Below are 22,254 nucleotides of genomic sequence, written 5' to 3'. Positions count from 1 at the left end.
GGACCAAGAAATGCTAGTAAAATCGGACAATTAAATAAAATGGCCGAAATGTAAATACATAACACTTGATGACGACAATTTGGGCGTATCGACACCGTAAACAAATTACTACAAAGTCGAGTCTAAAATAACATATTTTGGACGTTTAAACGAGCACATATGTAAGTGACCTATAACAAGAATCCGGAAAGTCGAAAACTATAAAAATTACCAAGTATTTTTCATAGGAAAAATGAACTTATTTAAAGTTTGCTACTTGGTAACATTTTGGTAAAAATTGCAAGATTATGTTAATGGACTCATAAAGTTAGAATTGGGCCTATCAAAGTTAGTAACGGGCTAGGCCCAAATTCCTAACTACATGGGCTAGGGCCCAATGGCAATATAACATGGGCTCGGCCCAATAACAATAAAACATGGGTTAGGCCCAATAACATAGATAACATGGGCTCGGCCCAATAACATTAAAACATGGGTTAGATACGATAACCTAAATGACATGGGCTCGGCCCAATGACATGAGCAAAGGCTCAATGACATGCGTGCACTGCACGAGGATGTGTGGAGAACGAAGCCGATCACACATAAGTCAATACACATAGAATACATGAATACGCTTACGAATTTAACGCGTATAGAATATATGTATACACATAACAATCGAGCGAGTAAACTATCAACGCTCTAAAATACAAAGTTGCCCCAAAGATGACAAACGAGAACATAATAAAGAATTCAAGATGAACAACTTGTACGAGGTCCGAAAGACCTAGTGTCTAACGAGATTAGTACACATGTAGGTTATTGACACGTATGGATGCTCACTTCGATATCATAATACACGGAACGCAAACTTGTGAGTTCATGTCCCTCCTTTCACTGATTTCAAAGTTTTGTTTTCAAAAACATCGAGGGGAAATACATGCTAAAACTATTGGTATGTTAGTTACGGAGTAGAAGATAACATGATCAATGTGCATAAGTAGGATGATGACATTAGTAACCATTAATCACATAGTGACCAAGGTGCAAAAGGTGTAGATCTATTGGGCTTGAGGCACGCCCCACTCCTGGTTGGTATACCCTGGAGTGCTTTTGTGATCCCAAATGATGACAAAGTGTTCTCGGTTTGGTTATTTACTTATGGTACATTATGTCAGGGGGCTCGCTACCCACTGATAGATCCTTAACAGACTCCATGAATGAATCAGAACATACCATGATTACAAGATTTCATTTTCATGAATACCATGATTACAAGATTTCATTTTCATGAATACTACGATTACAAGATTTCATTTTCATGAATACTACGATACCAAGATTTCATTTTCATGAATACTACGATTACAAGATTTCATTTTCATGAACACTATGATTACAAGATTTCATTTTCATGGATACTATGATTACATATGATAACAAAAACTGCATGAACTCGCTCAACTTTTGTTGACTTTTTAAAACTACATGTATTTCAGGAAACAAGTCTTGAGCCGGTGATACATGATTGGATGCAATGATTACCTTTCTTACGTCACACGCAACACGCTTCCGCAACTAGCTGGGTGTGACAGATTGGTATCAGAGCTCCGATTGTAGTGAACCGGGGACAAACTTTTATAAAGTTTGGTCTACAATCACCAAGGGCTCTCACATGAAAACATAGTTGATAACATTACAAAGATGATTTCAAAAAGAATGACAAAAGGTTTTCATTGTGTCACTATAACATGAGGATCTATCATGTGGGCTCAATCATAAGTAACTGATGGTTCAATACATGTTTAGTCTATAAGGAATAGACTTGAAAACACTAAGGCTTACATGTGAAACATGAGAGCAAAAATAACATGAGATTTAGTGATTATATCTAATGTATTTATATAGGTGTTGTACGGAATATTTGCCAAGAATGAAAATACCTTCGACTATGAATTCTATTTTTACACTTGACTCACGTGATGAGAATGATGACCTCGCGTCTATTACAAAGCTTATGGCGGTCGTGGTCCCTAAGCAAGAAGCATTGATCCCGTGGAAGATGGTTGTTTTCCCTCGGATGGTATATGTCCGGCTTCGGTAGTGACGACGAGGCGGAGGTGGTGGCCTTGGACAACAACTCTACTAGTGGGACGAGGTCCCTGAGGCTCATACTAATCGTGATTGATGACAATCTCATCCAGAAAAGGAAGATGAAGTACTCATCTTAAAGTTGCCCCTCCAATTGCTATTGTTACGGATTCTCTATATTTCTATTATGTCTTACGTTGTGCCCTTTCACGAGTAACGACAAGGGGCATTGGCACGTGGACCAACACAAGGGTCCCTTCTATGTTGAAGGTATGTAGACAATAGACTCCTCTCTCGGACTGTTCGTCTGCTTTGAACGAGAGACACTGGGGTGACCATGCAAGGCAATTTATTATTACGGGGGCCCACGTAATAACAACTTGTAGTGCATGGGAATCCTGGTGGGTAGTAGAACACTAACCGGAATGGTTACTATAACACTCTACGATACAGGAAGACTACACGTATTGTTTGCACTTAACATTCGATCTATAACACGAGTCGTCTGAGACTAGTCATTGAAAGCAAACAAAACTCGTTAGCCACTCATGGAGGAGTTTTACTCAACATTCTCGAAATTCTTGTACATGGGCTGGTTCTTTGGTGTCTATGACACCTTACCTTATCTTATTATCGGAGATGATTACATTAAACTTCGTCGTTTGATATTTGTCTTATTCCAAGGGATACTATGGCATGAGCCAAGCTACAACCCCTTCATTTTATTATTCGACATCTATGGAAATTATAACAATCTTGTCGAAGCTCATGGAGCTCAAGGAGTATCAACGTATTCGTCCCACGGGCTAGTGCGGCGAAGGATTTTTCCTACTTTGGGCGATCGAGATCCATGAAGTATGGGATACACGTTGTAAAAATTGGAGACGACCGTTTGGTTTCTCCTTCTCAACGAATTACTTCTTTTCCCATTTAGGCACATGGCTAATACACTCAAGGGGTACTATGAATTTTGGAATGCATTTATTCATGTATATCATTGTTCAAACATACCAGAGCAACGCTGTCTTGAGGTTTCCATGACCAATCACATTCTAAATTCTTAGGCGCATGATAGGCTATATATGTCCAAATAAAAGCCTAGACCCAATGATACTATGTATCGGAAACAACGTGGCATCGGCAAGAAAATCTACGCCTAGAAGAGGGTCAGTTAATCAGCGTCCTACAATTAAAGTTGAACTAGAGGTCATATGAAACAACATGAGGTTGTCGAGTCGACAGTAGTGATGGTACTGATGGTACCGGTAGTTCAAGTGGTTCAAATCCCGATGGGACGAGAATGAGTGGCAATGCCATACTTGGAGATGCAATCACACCAGATTTTAATCCTAAGGCTTTTTCGGATTATAAGCCGCGAGACCTCATTGATACGGAAGGTGCGGTGAGTTCTATCCGTTAGATAAAGACAAGGAAGTCAGTTAACCTTGCTAATAAATGTACTCCTAAGTAAACATTTTGGGTAAACTAATAGCCTTCTGTTGAATGAGGCGTTAACTTGGTGGAATCTCCAAGTGCAAACTATAAGGAGTAATACAACCAGAGGTTATTGTGGGAAGAACTCAAGAATCTTAAGCAAGAAAAGTATTGCTCGCTAGTGGAAAAATTCCAAGTTTGGGAACCGAGCTCTAGAACTCGATCATGATTAGAGCTAATGTTGTTAGTTACCCCGACGCCTCTATAATCTGTCAAGGATTGATTGCATATTGGATAACACTCGAATCTAAACGCACTGACCGCTACATTTGGGGTTTAGTCCTGAGATCCTAATCATGATCACATCATGTCTCCCTACCTACATTTATTTTCAAGTAACTCTCTCAGTTAGTCTCACCAAGGATGTGGTGAGGATGGGGGACTGCCCAAGGAGGGTGTTAAGAGAAAGAGAAATCCCGCGACAAGCAAAGCGAAGGCGATTACTGCCATAATCGATGCTCGCATTAAGAAGTATGCTAATAACTTGTCAAAATTCGGAATGGGATAGGTGAAACTTTCATCATGAGGTCACTTGCAAAAGTGACAAGAGTAGCAGTGTGGTGAGACTTGGCACAAAACAGAAACTAATGAGTTAGCTATATTTAAGAATGAACGAGGTGGTTTTTACTGTGGCAAGGAGGTCACTACGAGCATGGATGGTTAAGGATGAATCAAGCTAGTGAGTAAGCAAGTCTAGGGGTATGCTCTACTCTACAACCATCATGTATCAATTCTTTGGATACCAACGTCGACTTAACTTAGTGTCTTTAGATACTAAGCATATACACGAATTAGAGTCATGTAGGTTAAACATGTTTTGCTCTATCAAGTTAGCTAATGAGGAATTAGTGAAGTCATTAAGGGTCACCGATACGTTCCTGTCAACCGACCCGTTACATCCGTGTTGTTTAACACCGGTGTCGGTGTTAGCTTCATCCCCATAAAATTCAAAGTATGCTTGGCCGAGTCAAATAAACAAGACGTCCTCCCATTCAATAGGATTGAACAATGGTAAATTAGTCAAATTAGGAAAGACATCAAAGGATGCACACTCGAACTTGGAGCACGAAAATTCAGTAACGACTTTTCACTCATTCAATTAGGTTGTTATGACTTAACTTCTGGCATAGACTGGTTGGCTGGCAACCAAGGAGAAGTAGTTGTGCTGCGAAAACTATTATTCTTTTCCCCCTGTCTGACGAGAGAACATCTTTTGGTGCACAGAGAGAAACACAACACACGGCTAATGACCAACAACCGTATGAAGGCTCGGAAGAGTCTGAGAACAGGATGCACCGCCTTTCTTGTCCATGTGGTCGATAAGAAGGCCGAGTAGCGCAAGGTGGAGGACATCCCTGTGGTAAGGGAATACCCTGAAGTCTTTCCAGAAGACTTGCCGGGACTACCTCCGCAGCAACAAGTCGAATTCAGTATCGATCTTGTGCCAGGAGCTGCACCGGTGGCGAAAGCTTCATATAGACTCGCACTCTCAGAGATGCAGGAATTATCTACTCAGCTTCAGGAATTGTTTGACAAAGGATTCAATAGACCAAGTTTCTCACCTTGGGGAGCTCCGGTGCTATTTGTCAAGAAGAAAAACGGAACCTTTCGGATGTGTATAGATTACCGAGAACTGAACAAGTTAACCATAAAGAACCGGTATCCTTTACCAAGGATTGACGACTTGTTCGATCAGTTACAAGGTTCTAGCTTCTATTCCAAAATTGATCTAAGATCCGGACACCATCAGCTGAGGATCCAAGAGGAAAGCATTCCTATGACAGCGTTTAGGACTCGCTATGGGCATTACGAGTTCCTTGTTGTGCCTTTCGGCTTAACAAACGCTCCCGCCGTATTCATGGATTTGATGAACCGAGTATGTAAACCATATCTCAACAAGTTCGTGATCGTATTCATTGATGACATTCTAATATACTCACGAACAGAGGCGGAACACGAATAACACTTGAGAACTATTCTGGAGTTGCTTAAGAAAGAACAATTGTACGCCAAGTTCTCAAAATGCGAATTTTGGATTCGCGAGGTGCAATTTCTTGGTCACGTGGTGAACGAGAACGGAATACATGTTGATCCAGCTAAGATAGAGGCTATAAAGAACTGGAACACTCCAAAGACCCCAACAGAAGTAAGACAATTTCTGGGATTAGCGGGATACAATCGAAGATTCATAGAGAATTTTCTAAAATTTCTCAACCGCTGACCACACTCACTCAAAAGGATAAAAAGTTCATTTGGGGTGAAAAACAAGAAATGGCATTCCAAACGCTCAAAGATAAACTATGCGAAGCGCCAATCTTATCACTCCCCGACGGCACCGATGACATCGTGGTGTACTGTGATGCATCGAGTCAAGGCTTGGGTTGCGTGTTAATGCAACGTGAAAAAGTCATCGCGTACGCGTCGCGGCAGTTAAAAGTTCATGAAAGAAACTATACCACTCATGACCTGGAATTAGGTGCAGTGGTATTCGCTTTAAAAATTTGGCGTCACTATCTCTATGGTACTAAAGTACCATATGCACTGATCATAAGAGTCTTCAACACATATTCAACCAAAAGGAATTAAACATGCGCCAACGGCGATGGGTAGAATTGTTGAACGATTATGGCTGCGAAATCAGATACCATCCGGGGAAAGAAAATGTTGTGGCAGATACTTTGAGCCAGAAAGAGCGAGTCAAAACTCTACGAGTACGAGCTTTAGAGTTAACCATTCAGATGAACTTCACTACTCGTGTGCGCGATGCACAACTAGAAGCTCTAAAGCCGGAGAACATTCAAGCAGAATCCCTGCAAGGATTAGACAAACGACTGGAAGAGATCAAAGATGGCACAAGGTACTTCATGGGAAGAATCTGGATTCCTTACTTTGGCGGATTGCTAGACTTAGTGTTGGATGAAGCACATAAGTCAAAATATTCAATACATCCCGGATCTGATAAGATGTATCAGGATGTAAAGGAATATTACTGGTGGCCTAATCTCAAAGGAGATAGTGTGACCTACGTTGGGAAATGCCTAACTTGTGCAAAGGTCAAGGCCGAGTATCAAAAGCCATCTGGACTATTACAACAACCCGAGATTCCCGTTTGGAAATGGGAACATATAACAATGGATTTTGTGACAACTCGTATTTCGAACCTGTTTTGTGTAACATTACGTGATTGTGTGAACATTAGTGAATAACATGATATATGTGTTTTATGTGAAATCGTGATATATGTTATATGTTACATAACCCGAATACACGACCCATTTGCCTACACAACTCATTCGGTCCATGATTGATGGACTCGAGACCGTTAGGGCGGCCCGATGAGGGGACGGCCCACTCTCTTAAACCGTGTAAACACTCACTAGTGGAGGAAGTTCTCTCATTTGTTACAATTATCTCACAAACACACACAAACCCTAAAGAACTCTCTCTCCCTCTCGGCTACTTGGAACCCGGCGACACACCCACACCCTACAACCGAGGATCATTCTTGTCTCTTCTTTAATTCGGTTAGTGATTGTTATGTTTATTGATGGTTTGAATATTGTTGAGGAATTGGTTGTTATATGAAAGTTCTTGTGAGTATTGTTGCATGATAATATGTTTGATTATGATGTTAACTGTTAATGTTCATGAATCGGCCATGTTTGTATCTAATCGGATATGATGTTTGTTAACCGGTTGTGATGTTATGATTTGGGAACATGATTTAGGTTGCTTGATAGTTTATGAAATCGATTGTCACATGATCCGATCCACTGTTCTTGATGATGATAATATGAACATACATGATTCTGTTTAGAAACTGCTGTTTGATCCGTTTTGATGATAAACAAAACTGTTAATTGATCATGATTGAATTTCCAAATTTGTGCATAATCAGTTACGGAAATTATGAGCTGTAAATCAGGAAATCAGTTACACATCCGGTTACGACAGGAGGTTGCGAGTCGGGATCTCCCATTGCGACTCGAAACCACACACGGTTGCGAGTCGAAACCAACACACACACCGACACGAACAGCATGAACCGAAACCACGGTTGCGAGTCCTGTTGCGACTCGTAACCGGACCATGACAAGCCGAGACCCCAGTTGCGAGTCCCATTGCGACTCGTAACCGCCTTTGGTTGCGACTCGAGATCGCTGGTTGCGACTCGGGACCTTTCCTTGTTGCGACTCGAGACCATGTAATCGTACATGCTGTTGTTGGGCCTGCACAAATACGAGCCCAACAGATTGGGCTGAACACTTGGACACTGTCTGTTTACGTGATGCTTGTTTACGTGATTGGTTACGTGGAATACCATGTTGAGTACTTGCACAGCCTGTTATTATACGTGTGAAACTTACGTGCAATACTTGAATGTGAATCTGATTGGTATGATAACTTTGGTAGGACGTGGTTGATTGCTTATTAACTTAATTGAACTGTGTGAATCATACCGAGCAACCCCAGGTGAGTTCATTGCATTTTCTCAAGCATGCGTCCCGGTGGTTTGGGACATCTGATAAACATTCGGAAGGAAAACTTGGGGTAAACAACTGAAACATAGAAACAATCATTTACCGGATTGCCTGTAAGGCAATGGGGTAATTAGTTGATAGCGCTATTAGGTTTGGCACCCTCACACCGGGCCGTAAGGACGGGCGTGAACTAATTACTGGGACAACTTGTAACGCGGATATAAGACCTCCTACAGTTGGTCAAGGTTGTTTGATACCTTGACTTTACCAATGCCTGTGGGGCATTGGAGTTAGGCATTCCCATCATTGACGCTGCATACGGTACAACAAACGAATTAACAACGATATCAGAAACATACAACGAGTTGACTTAACTAATACCCGGTAACTTCACACGTACGCAATACCTTGAACTCACCAGCGTAGTCTGACACACTTGTTGCATGCTTGTAGGTCGTTAACTGTGGAGCGTGGACTTGCTATCTGGGAGTGCTGGAGTTGTCATGGATCGAAGGTATGAGATTGCTAGTATTGACACTTTGGTTTTGAATTATTATGAAACGATTACAAAACAATTTATTATATGCTTCCGCTACTCGACATTATTGGTTTGATAACATGTTTTATTAAGTATTTTCTATTGTTTCAATGTGATTGGTGGCTCAGACTCTGATGTGTAACACGCCTCGCGGGGGTTTCCGCAGGTGGTATTTTGGGGGTGTTACAGTTTGGTATCAGAGCCACTGGTTATAGTGAACTAGGTTTTAAAACGTTTTGTAAAACCAGACTATAACCGAACAACTTCGACAATCGATCATGACACTCAGCACCAGATTGCAAGGTTCGCTTCTCTCTCACTTTATACATTACTTGCTTAGCAGTCACACACCCACAACGTATATGAACTGATACATTAAACACCATAGTGACTTGATAGTGTGACACTACTCTTCGACTCATGTGAACCATAGAATTATGATATCAGCTGTTGTGTTATTTGAACGGGGGAAACTTCGAGCGCAAGCTAAGAGGCTCTGAGATGAACATGCAAATCGCCTTATTATTATGGGTGCACACTTAATAATAACGCGAGGTGCATGCAAGTCCCAGTGAGGCTTATCGAGCGTGAGAAGGGTTCTGCCTTACTATGTGCAAACTTGGTAGTATATAGATATCTGTATGACACCTGACTTCCATCTCGTTTCGATTTCTAAACCGGTTTATTCCCAACTATAGAAACATGAGTGGACGAGGACACGGACGTGGCAACATCAACATGACTCAGGCTGAGTTGACTGACCTAATCAATACCCGCGTGGCTGAGGCTCTAGCAGCCTATCAAGCTGGTACGGAATGTACCAAGTACTCCTTATTCTTATACCACATACACGTCTTTTCATTCCTATAATGTGTTTCCTCCCGTTATTTAGGTCAACAAGCGCAACCCCAACCTAACCAGCCTGTGTGTACCTTCAAAATGTTTATGGACTGCAAGCCACAGACCTTCACCGGGACTGAAGGGGCTGTGGGACTCCTAAGATGGTTCGAAAAAGCAGAATCCGTGTTTGCTATCTGTAACTGTCCCGCCGGGGACAGGGTGAGATATGCTGCGGGTACCTTGGCTGATGGTGCCCTAACATGGTGGAACGCCCAAGTGCAGTTGTTGGGCATTGAGGCAGCGAATGCCACAACTTGGGAAGATTTTAAAGAACTGATCAGGGAGGAGTACTGTCCTCGGGATGAAATCGAGAAACTGGAAAACGAGTATTACAACTTGAAGATGGTTGGGTCGGAAGTTGAAGCGTATGTGAAGCGACAATACGAACTAGCCGACATGTGCCCAAACTTGTCCCGGCCTATGCCTAGGAGAATTGAGTTATTCATTAGAGGGTTACCTCCGCGTGTGAAGAGCTTGGTCACTGCAGCCCATCTCAATGATTTGACACAGATCGTTCGTCTGACTCACAAGATTGTGGATCAAGAGGTGGAGAGCGGATCGTTACCTCCGCGCATTTCAGCCACTGCTGCTGCTACACCCACTGCCACTGCGTCTGCTAATGATAACAAGCGGAAGTGGAGTGATTATGACAAGGCATCCAGTGCTGGCCAAAATCAGAAAAGGCCAGACAACAGCAACCGCAACATCAGCCAGTCGTCGTCTGTCAATCAAGGCCAGGGAAGTGGTCAAAGTCAGGGCTCGTATGCAGGAAAGAAACCACAGTGTAATAAGTGTGGCTACCATCATTTCGGGCCATGTAGTCGCACGTGTCGCAGGTGTGGTAAAGTGGGCCATGAGGCCAAGGATTGCAGGGCTTCACAGCCCAGGCACCAGCAGCAACAGAACCAGCAGAATCAGAGACAACAGGGACAACCACCCCAGCAGAACCAGGGTTTCAGGAAGGGGTGCTTTCAATGCGGGGATGAGGGCCACTTTAAACGGGATTGTCCTCAGTTAAACCAGAACGCCAACGACAACAACAACCGCCCGAATAACAACAATGTTGGAAACAACAACAATAACGGCAACAACGGGGGTAATGGTGCTCGGGGCAGAGTGTTTCAGCTTGGAGCAGGGGATGCCAGGAATGACGGCAACGTTGTAACTGGTACGTTTCCTGTTAACGATCGTATTGCTTCTGTATTATTTGATTCGGGTGCCGATTGGAGTTACGTGTCCCTAGAGTTTAGTCAACGATTAGGGATAACCCCAACACCCTTAGAGGTTAAACAAGTAGTAGAACTAGCAGATGGTAAGACGATAGAAGCCTCGAACGTCCTTTTTGGGTGCAAACTAGATCTCGTGGGTCAGGTGTTTGATATTGACCTCCTTCCCGTTACGCTCGGTAGTTTTGACATAGTGGTAGGCATGGATTGGTTGTCTAAGCACCAGGCAGAAATTCTATGTAAGGAGAAGATTTTGCGTATTCCTCTCCCTGATGGAGAGTCACTGTTAGTTCAAGGACATCGTAGTGGGACGATGGTTGGGATTATCACGGCCATGCGTGCACAACAGTATCTACAAAAGGGGTATCCTGCACTGTTAGCGCTAGTTACCAACGCTCAGTCTGAAGAGAGTAAGATTGAGGATCTCCCAGTAGTGCGAGAATTCGCTGATGTATTTCCAGAGGAGCTACCAGGGTTACCTCCTCACCGTCAAGTAGAATTTCAAATTGACCTTGCACCGGGAGCAGCTCCAATTGCTCGAGCTCCTTACCGGTTAGCACCAGGAGAGTTACAGGAACTGTCTAATCAACTGCAGGAGTTGTTGGACAGGGGCTTTATTCGACCCAGTTCTTCGCCTTGGGGAGCCCCAGTTTTGTTCGTAAAGAAGAAAGACGGGTCATTCCGTATGTGTATCGACTATCGAGAGCTCAACAAGGTGACCATTAAGAACCGCTATCCGTTACCACGTATCGACGACTTGTTCGACCAGTTGCAAGGGTCGAGTTTCTATTCAAAGATCGACTTAAGGTCGGGTTATCACCAGGTAAGGGTTAGGGAAGAGGATGTTCCCAAGACAGCCTTTCGAACGCGCTACGGGCACTATGAGTTTTTGGTCATGCCGTTTGGATTGACCAATGCACCAGCAGTTTTCATGGATCTTATGAACCGCGTGTGCAAGCCATATCTCGACGAGTTTGTTATAGTGTTTATCGACGACATCTTGGTCTACTCCAAGAACAAGGAAGATCACGAGCGTCACCTACGTCTCATCTTGGAACTCTTGAGGAGGGAACAACTGTATGCAAAGTTTTCTAAGTGCGACTTTTGGATTCGGGAAGTGCATTTCCTTGGGCACGTTGTTAACGAGAAAGGGATACATGTGGACCCTGCGAAGGTGGATGCAGTTAAGAATTGGGCGGCACCAAAGACTCCGTCTGAGGTACGTCAATTTCTTGGTCTCGCCGGATACTATCGAAGGTTTATTAAAGACTTCTCGAAAATCGCGCAACCTCTCACCTCACTGACACAGAAGCACACGGCGTACTCGTGGGGAACGAAGCAGGAAGAGGCCTTCCAGATGTTAAAACAGAAACTTTGCAGTGCACCGATCTTGTCTTTGCCAGAGGGCACCGAAGATTTTGTGGTTTATTGTGACGCGTCAATTCAGGGTCTCGGTTGCGTGTTGATGCAACGCGAGAAGGTGATCGCTTATGCTTCTCGACAACTGAAGGTGCACGAGAAGAACTACACGACACACGACTTGGAGCTAGGAGCGGTGGTGTTTGCGTTGAAGATTTGGAGACACTATCTGTACGGTACCAAATGCACCATCTACACCGACCATAGGAGTCTCCAGCACATCTTCGACCAGAAAGAGTTGAATATGCGACAACGACGATGGGTGGAGTTATTGAACGATTATGAATGTGCCATCAAGTATCACCCGGGCAAGGCGAACGTTGTAGCCGACGCCCTCAGCAGGAAGGATAACGCACCTAGGCGTGTGCGAGCATTGCAACTCACGATTCAGTCCAATCTCCCTTCCCAGATACGAGACGCTCAGTTAGAAGCGTTGAAACCAGAGAATGTTCGAGCTGAAGCTTTACGTGGCTCGAGACAACGACTAGAACAAAAGGGAGACGGCGCTTACTACGTAACTGGACGCATTTGGGTCCCGCTCTTTGGCAACTTACGGGAACTTGTAATGGAAGAGGCACATAAGTCACGTTACTCCGTACATCCTGGATCAGATAAGATGTACCACGACCTGAAAACTACTTACTGGTGGCCCAGCATGAAGGCTCATATAGCAACCTACGTCAGCAAATGTTTGACTTGTGCTAAAGTCAAAGCAGAACATCAAAAGCCCTCAGGCCTACTGCAGCAACCAGAGATACCCACATGGAAGTGGGAACAGATCGCTATGGATTTCGTGACAGGACTACCAAGAACTCAGGCTGGGAATGACACTATTTGGGTGATTGTTGATCGCCTCACGAAATCAGCACACTTCCTAGCAATCAAGGAAACGGACAAGTTTTCTCAGCTGGCAGCAGTGTATCTCAAGGAAGTGGTTGCTAGGCATGGAGTGCCAACTTCTATCATTTCAGACCGTGATCCGCGTTTCACTTCAGAGTTATGGCAGTCTATGCATAAATCGTTTGGTTCCCAACTCGACATGAGTACCGCTTATCACCCGCAGACGGATGGTCAAAGCGAGCGCACCATCCAAACACTTGAAGACATGCTTCGAGCATGCGTACTCGACTTTGGAAAAGGATGGGAGAAACACCTACCGTTGATAGAATTCTCCTACAACAACAGCTACCATTCAAGTATTAAGGCAGCTCCGTTCGAAGCACTGTACGGACGGAAATGTCGTTCACCTCTCTGTTGGCATGAGGTGGGAGATAGTCAGATCACAGGACCTGAGTTTGTCCTTGAAGCATCAGAAAGCATCGTGCAGATCAGAAACCGTATGGCCGCAGCTCGCGATCGTCAGAAAAGTTACGCTGACAAGCGTAGTAAGCCGTTGGAATTCGAAGTTAATGACCGAGTTATGCTAAAGGTCTCACCCTGGAAGGGTGTGGTGCGTTTTGGGAAACGCGGCAAACTAAACCCTCGTTATGTAGGACCCTTCAAAATTTTAGAACGGATTGGAAAGGTGGCCTACAGGTTGGAATTACCTGCTGAGTTGGGTAATGTCCATGATGTATTTCATGTATCACAGCTAAAGAAGTGTTTGGTTGACGAAACACTAGTAGTACCATTCCAAGAACTAAAGATAGACGACAAATTGCAGTTTGTCGAAGAACCAATTGAAATCATGGATCGGGAAGTCAAAGTTCGTAAGCACAGCCGCATACCGATTGTCAGAGTTCGTTGGAACTCGAGACGGGGTCCAGAGTTCACGTGGGAACGCGAGGACCAGATGAAACTTAAGTATCCACATTTGTTTCCCACAGATCAGGCAGAACCTAGTGAACCTAGAGTTGAGGCAACTAGCGAATTTCGGGACGAAATTCCCATTCAAGTTGGGGAGGATGTGACACCCCAGGAAAACCAGCAAACGATGTAACCTACCTAGCTTTAACCTGTATAGCTTACGTTAGTGAGTGCGTACCAAATTTCGGGACGAAATTTCCTTTTAGTTGGGGATACTGTGACAACTCGTATTTCGAACCTGTTTTGTGTAACATTACGTGATTGTGTGAACATTAGTGAATAACATGATATATGTGTTTTATGTGAAATCGTGATATATGTTATATGTTACATAACCCGAATACACGACCCATTTGCCTACACAACTCATTCGGTCCATGATTGATGGACTCGAGACCGTTAGGGCGGCCCGATGAGGGGACGGCCCACTCTCTTAAACCGTGTAAACACTCACTAGTGGAGGAAGTTCTCTCATTTGTTACAATTATCTCACAAACACACACAAACCCTAAAGAACTCTCTCTCCCTCTCGGCTACTTGGAACCCGGCGACACACCCACACCCTACAACCGAGGATCATTCTTGTCTCTTCTTTAATTCGGTTAGTGATTGTTATGTTTATTGATGGTTTGAATATTGTTGAGGAATTGGTTGTTATATGAAAGTTCTTGTGAGTATTGTTGCATGATAATATGTTTGATTATGATGTTAACTGTTAATGTTCATGAATCGGCCATGTTTGTATCTAATCGGATATGATGTTTGTTAACCGGTTGTGATGTTATGATTTGGGAACATGATTTAGGTTGCTTGATAGTTTATGAAATCGATTGTCACATGATCCGATCCACTGTTCTTGATGATGATAATATGAACATACATGATTCTGTTTAGAAACTGCTGTTTGATCCGTTTTGATGATAAACAAAACTGTTAATTGATCATGATTGAATTTCCAAATTTGTGCATAATCAGTTACGGAAATTATGAGCTGTAAATCAGGAAATCAGTTACACATCCGGTTACGACAGGAGGTTGCGAGTCGGGATCTCCCATTGCGACTCGAAACCACACACGGTTGCGAGTCGAAACCAACACACACACCGACACGAACAGCATGAACCGAAACCACGGTTGCGAGTCCTGTTGCGACTCGTAACCGGACCATGACAAGCCGAGACCCCAGTTGCGAGTCCCATTGCGACTCGTAACCGCCTTTGGTTGCGACTCGAGATCGCTGGTTGCGACTCGGGACCTTTCCTTGTTGCGACTCGAGACCATGTAATCGTACATGCTGTTGTTGGGCCTGCACAAATACGAGCCCAACAGATTGGGCTGAACACTTGGACACTGTCTGTTTACGTGATGCTTGTTTACGTGATTGGTTACGTGGAATACCATGTTGAGTACTTGCACAGCCTGTTATTATACGTGTGAAACTTACGTGCAATACTTGAATGCGAATCTGATTGGTATGATAACTTTGGTAGGACGTGGTTGATTGCTTATTAACTTAATTGAACTGTGTGAATCATACCGAGCAACCCCAGGTGAGTTCATTGCATTTTCTCAAGCATGCGTCCCGGTGGTTTGGGACATCTGATAAACATTCGGAAGGAAAACTTGGGGTAAACAACTGAAACATAGAAACAATCATTTACCGGATTGCCTGTAAGGCAATGGGGTAATTAGTTGATAGCGCTATTAGGTTTGGCACCCTCACACCGGGCCGTAAGGACGGGCGTGAACTAATTACTGGGACAACTTGTAACGCGGATATAAGACCTCCTACAGTTGGTCAAGGTTGTTTGATACCTTGACTTTACCAATGCCTGTGGGGCATTGGAGTTAGGCATTCCCATCATTGACGCTGCATACGGTACAACAAACGAATTAACAACGATATCAGAAACATACAACGAGTTGACTTAACTAATACCCGGTAACTTCACACGTACGCAATACCTTGAACTCACCAGCGTAGTCTGACACACTTGTTGCATGCTTGTAGGTCGTTAACTGTGGAGCGTGGACTTGCTATCTGGGAGTGCTGGAGTTGTCATGGATCGAAGTTATGAGATTGCTAGTATTGACACTTTGGTTTTGAATTATTATGAAACGATTACAAAACAATTTATTATATGCTTCCGCTACTCGACATTATTGGTTTGATAACATGTTTTATTAAGTATTTTCTATTGTTTCAATGTGATTGGTGGCTCAGACTCTGATGTGTAACACGCCTCGCGGGGGTTTCCGCAGGTGGTATTTTGGGGGTGTTACAGATTTCATTACAGGACTCCCACGGACCTCTTGAGGTCATGACATGATTTGGGTTATCGTCGATCGATTAACCAAGTCAGCTCACTTCTTGCCAACTCACGAGAAAGACAGTACAGAGAAGTTAGCTGAGCTTTATCTCAAAGAAATAATAGCACGTCAAGGAGTACCTATTTCAAGAATCTCGGATCGCGATGGTCGCTTTGTGTCAAGAATATGGCAATCATTTCAGGAATCGCTTGGATCTCGTCTGGATCTAAGCACATCATTTCATCCGCAAATCGATGGACAAAGTGAACGAACCATCCAAACGTTGGAGGACATGCTTCGCGCCTGTGTGATGGTTTGGGCGGAAATTGGGATACTCATTTACCGCTGGTGGAGTTTTCCCTATAATAACAGTTATCACACAAGCATCAAAGCTGCCCCATACGAAGCACTATACGGACGGAAGTGCCGACCACCGCTGTGTTGGGCGGGAGTTGGAGACAAACGACTCATTGGCCCTGAACTAGTCCAAGAGACTACTGACAAGATAGCAAAGATACGAGACCATATCAAAGTGGTTCGTGACAGACAAAAGAGCTACGCGGACAGAAGACGTAAACCATTAGTCTTCGAGGTCGGAGACAAAGTCTTACTGAAAGTCTCGCCTTGGAAAGGCGTAGCTAGATTCGAGAAACGCGGAAAAAGAAACCCGAGATACATTGGGCCATTTGAAATTCTAGAAAAGATCGGTACCGTCGCGTACAAGCTGAAACTTCCAGAAGAACTCAGTAACGTACACGACACATTTCATGTGTCGAATCTCGAGAAAAGTCAGACTGTTGAAACAGTTATCATCCTAGGGAATGGAATTCACGTAGACGGCAAACTCCAGTTTACCGAAGAACCTGTTTAGGTTATGGACTGGAAAGTCCACCGGACAAGGAGAAGTCTTATTAAACTAGTAAAGGTCCGCTGGAACTCATGTCACGAACCCGAGAATACATGGGAACGTGGAGTTCAGATCAATACAAAGTACCCCCCCCCCACCTTGTCGAGAAGAGTCCTTTAAAGGATAACTCAACGTGAATTTCGGGACGAAATTCTTTTTAACAGGGGGAGAATGTGACAAATGGCAATAAACCGGCAATTCCGTACAAACTAATCACTATTTTATTTACATAATCTCATGCATTTAGCGTAATTTAATTACATAACAGTGTCGTTAATTGGATAACAAGGTTAGGACAAGGAAACAATGCTAAACCATATGTTGGTTTTCGCAACATTGCGAAATCAGGCAAACAATGTCCTAAAAGTGTTGGTAGAAAGTGCCACGTGCACTATTCACGGTTACACTATTCATGCCAACAAACCGTGAAATCAGACCGAAACACTGAAAAATGATACTCGGATAACATAACTGAGTCCATTTATATAAGAAAACATTATTATGAAAACACATCTTGCAAAGAAACAAGACTTTCCGGTATAACGCCCTAATCTAAAAAAATGTCTATTTCGGCTAAATATATAACACTTTTAACTTGTCCGAACCTATAACAAAGCATTTCCGGGACTTCGGAATTATGTCACTTGATGAAAAACACACTAAAACATTTTAAGGATATCAATGAGATGACCAGAATCGTAAGCTTCCGATATTATATCGCTATACACATAACTAGTCCGTTATCGACCCGAAAGACTAGTAAGCGGTATTTTTGTCACAAAACAACCAAACGAAGAAGTTAGTGAACTAGTTAACCATATTTTGGCTTCGTAAGCACCTTACGTAAAATGCCATAGCAACAATGGTAAACTAAAATCATCGACACCGGTATTATATTCTACCTTTCGTATATCGCCCGGTATCGAACCGACGAGCGAACTAGTGGCAATCTTGCCATCCAAAATCAATACTCATTAAATTAATAAACTAGATGGACTTTATTTAAAATCCTAACTACCATTAACACCCTAATTAAACTTAATAACAATAAATACCAAAATATCTTCAACTAATCTTTCCTACATGTGACAAATAACTAAAATAATGAAAATGCAATTCTTGTAACCCCTTCCCCCCATAATCACGTAAGCAAGTGGGTCCCCTACCTTGACTTATGTAGAACTTACATCATATATGGGCATGGTGTGAAGATTTTGGTGAAAGTTGAAATTTATAAGCAACCATCATTCTTATCACTTATCAAATTCAAAAAGAAAAAGAAAAAAAAAAAACAAACATCACCTCCTTCTCTCCCTCTACTTACGGCAGCCCCAAACACCCTCTTCTCCACCTTTTTCATTCATCAAACAACTCATTTTATAGATTACAAGACCATTTCAAGATAGTTTAAAGAAGTTGCAAGGGTGAAGGATCATTAGAGCTTTTCCTGGAGCTTATTTGTCTTCTTATTCTTATCTAATCTTGTGCAAAAATTGTAAGACAATCTTTTACCATTTTAAGCTCCTTATTATATGTAGATTACTAAAGTACAAGTTGATCATCTTAGAATCAAAGAAAAATTTCACTTAAAACCCTAAACCAAAACTTAACAACTTACTAATCATGAAGTGTTATGTGTTTATTATGTGCTTTAGGGTTGTATGAGTTGTATGGTCTTGTTAATCTTGATTAAAATAGGTTGTTTAACATAGGATTTATGATAATCATGTTGTATGCTTAGTATAGTAAACTAGATTAGTGATGATCTTGTTGGATTAGTCTTAAAAATGTGATTTAAACCCTTAAAGGTTAAAATCAAGAAAGATCATCACCCTTAAATTCATGAGCTTTATATATATAAGTTTTTAAACTTGAAAGATTAAGGGTTTAATGGACTAAACATGGTGATTTAGAACTAATAAATGTGATTTTTAAATAAAACAAGTGATTCAACATCTGATTATGAAAATCACACTTAAAAAGTCTTGAACTCCAAGACATAAAAGTCTTGGAATTTGAAAGAAGTTTAATACATATAAGTGCTCATGAGTTAAGGGAATAAATGGTAGTAATTGGTTACTTGATGTTGAAAATTTTTAAGATTGGTAGAATGATGATTATGGATTTAAACATGGTTTAAACGCGTTTTGAAAACGTGGGAAGCTCATAGTTTAGGGGAAACTATGGCGAATTTTTCTAAAAATCTAATCGCGATTAAAAATGGGATCAAAGGGTGATTAACAAGGTTAAACGCGATTAGTGGTCATAAACGTCATTTTGGAAACCCTAATAATAATATTTAAGTCTTAGATATTCAACAACTTTTATGGACTTAATCTTATTCTTTTACAAAAATAAATGGTTATAAATGTAACCATATATGTGTATATAATTTTTGGTAAAAATTATATATTTTTGGAAACTTGTCAAGTGCATGTAATGTGTGTTATATATGTGTATGTATTAGATACCTATAGGGTGATCAAAATAAATATACATACATGTTCCTACATGGACCAAGAAATGCTAGTAAAATCGGACAATTAAATAAAATGGCCGAAATGTAAATACATAACACTTGATGACGACAATTTGGGTGTATCGACACCGTAAACAAATTACTACAAAGTCGAGTCTAAAATAACATATTTTGGACGTTTAAACGAGCACATATGTAAGTGACCTATAACAAGAATCCGGAAAGTCGAAAACTATAAAAATTACCAAGTATTTTTCATAGGAAAAATGAACTTATTTAAAGTTTGCTACTTGGTAACATTTTGGTAAAAATTGCAAGATTATGTTAATGGACTCATAAAGTTAGAATTGGGCCTATCAAAGTTAGTAACGGGCTAGGCCCAAATTCCTTACTACATGGGCTAGGGCCCAATGGCAATATAACATGGGCTCGGCCCAATAACAATAAAACATGGGTTAGGCCCAATAACATAGATAACATGGGCTCGGCCCAATAACAATAAAACATGGGTTAGGCCCAATAACATAGATAACATGGGCTCGGCCCAATGACATGGGCTCGGCCCAATGACATGGGCTCGGCCCAATGACATAGGCTCGGCCCAATAACATTAAAACATGGGTTAGATACGATAACCTAAATGACATGGGCTCGGCCCAATGTGTAACGCCCGGCTCTTTTGTACTTTCCATTTATAGAAAGCTTTGTTCGTATTTCTATTTTTGGAAACCTTGTATTCTCGTAATCGCTCCTTTCATTGTAATCATTATCAAACCGAGACTTGGATCATTAATGAAGCTTGCATTTTGTTACATTTATGTCATACACACTCTATGTATGCTTGTATGTTCGATTTGGTGAACCAATCAATGTCTAATCGTTATTCTTGGAAACTATGTGCGAAACTTGTAATTAATCTAAACTTATGCATTGAACGTCTTTTGAACGAGAACGATACTTGGTTATGACATTTATACGCTTAAAAATACTTTGGTTTTGATTATCATGCTTAACTACACCTCATACTATGCTTTTATATCAAAACAAGTCCCTAAACTCTCAACTTTGCACCTAAAGGAACCAAATACAAACTTCAGGGGGCCAAAGTGTAAAAAAATAAAAGTCTCGGAGACAAGGCCGCCACGTGACGCGAGGGTCCTAGACATCACGCGAGCCCCTGTTTTCGGCAGACTTGTGTTTCCTTTCAAATTTTGCACGAAATCCCAATAATCCAACTCACCCAATCACCTTTAATCCACCTCTAATCACCTCCAATCACCTTCTAACTCATTCATTATAAATACCCACCTTCTCCAACCCATTTGACACTTTCACAACTCTCTAATCTTCACAAATTCACTCTCAATCTGCAGTAAATCTGAGTTCTTGGACAGATTCTTGTAACTTCACTAAAGTGAGTGTAACTTGCTTATTTCTTAGCCAAATCACTTGATTCTTCTTCCTATTGCTTTGTTATGTCCTTGGGTTTGAATCCTTGGTTTTTCCTTGGAAGAATCATGCTTGGATTTGCCCTAAAATGGACTAAAACTTTCTGTTTTGTTTAATATTAATCGACAACTTGTTATTTCTTATCCAACTTGTGTCCAACACATCTCACACCAATGTCCTAATGCTTACAACCTCTCTTATGGTTGGTTAAGCTTAAAAACATGGTTGAGACACTTAAATCAGAGGTTAAAACCTCACAAACTTTCTGTTTTAATTAGGGTTTTACCCACAAGTAATGTTCAAGTGTGAAACTTGATGTATGTGTGATAGTTGGTTTAGCCTAGGCTATCCTTCATAAGAATCCCCTCATTACTTGATGTTTTTCTATAGATTAGTTGTTGTTATTACCTTAATACTTGTAACGACCTTAGTTCATGACCCTCCTTGGTTGTTCTTACATCAAGTGTAGTGGTGAACATCTAAGGGGTACCTAAACGGAAGCTTGTCTTCCTACCCCATACATGACATCTATGACATAAACTTGAGGTACCTAAATGAAGGATAAACCTTCTACCTCTTACTTGAATATCTAAAATACATATATTCTACAAGTTAAATAACATATATGTACATACACCTCTTTGATAATCATCTAAGGACCTAAACCTTGCCATGATTCTTATGAGTGTTCAACTCATGAAATCATTATAACCCTTGTGGTTACCAAGTGTCATGCAAGTGTTAAAGGGAAGATGAGTATTTTGATATTATATTCTATTACATTTTCGTATCATTTAAATTCCGAATCTTCCGAACTCCCCAAACTCATACGCTTTGTTTCTTTGTGTAGAGGAACAAGGTGCTCCAACTAGCTAACTCAACCACCAACTTGCTCTCGGATTCTCAAGTTTAAAGACTTGCAAAACCGTGAGTATACTCGTATTCCCCTTTTTACTTTTACCACTTTTGGGGTGTAACATGTTTATCTATCAACAAACTTACACATGAACATTTTGCTTAAACACATGAACATTCCTATAACATGCTTGTATACGTGATGGCTTGATGCTTTAAACTTGGATTAATCTTATGTGTTGAATTTATCATTAACTTCGTACGAGCCAAACCGTGACATATGTAGCGCTATAGGATTAACGACCCGCCCCTTTATC

This window comes from Helianthus annuus, chromosome 2 (genome assembly GCF_002127325.2).
Source record: "Helianthus annuus cultivar XRQ/B chromosome 2, HanXRQr2.0-SUNRISE, whole genome shotgun sequence".
Lineage (NCBI taxonomy): Eukaryota > Viridiplantae > Streptophyta > Magnoliopsida > Asterales > Asteraceae > Helianthus > Helianthus annuus.
Note: the sequence above shows the minus strand (reverse complement) of the source record.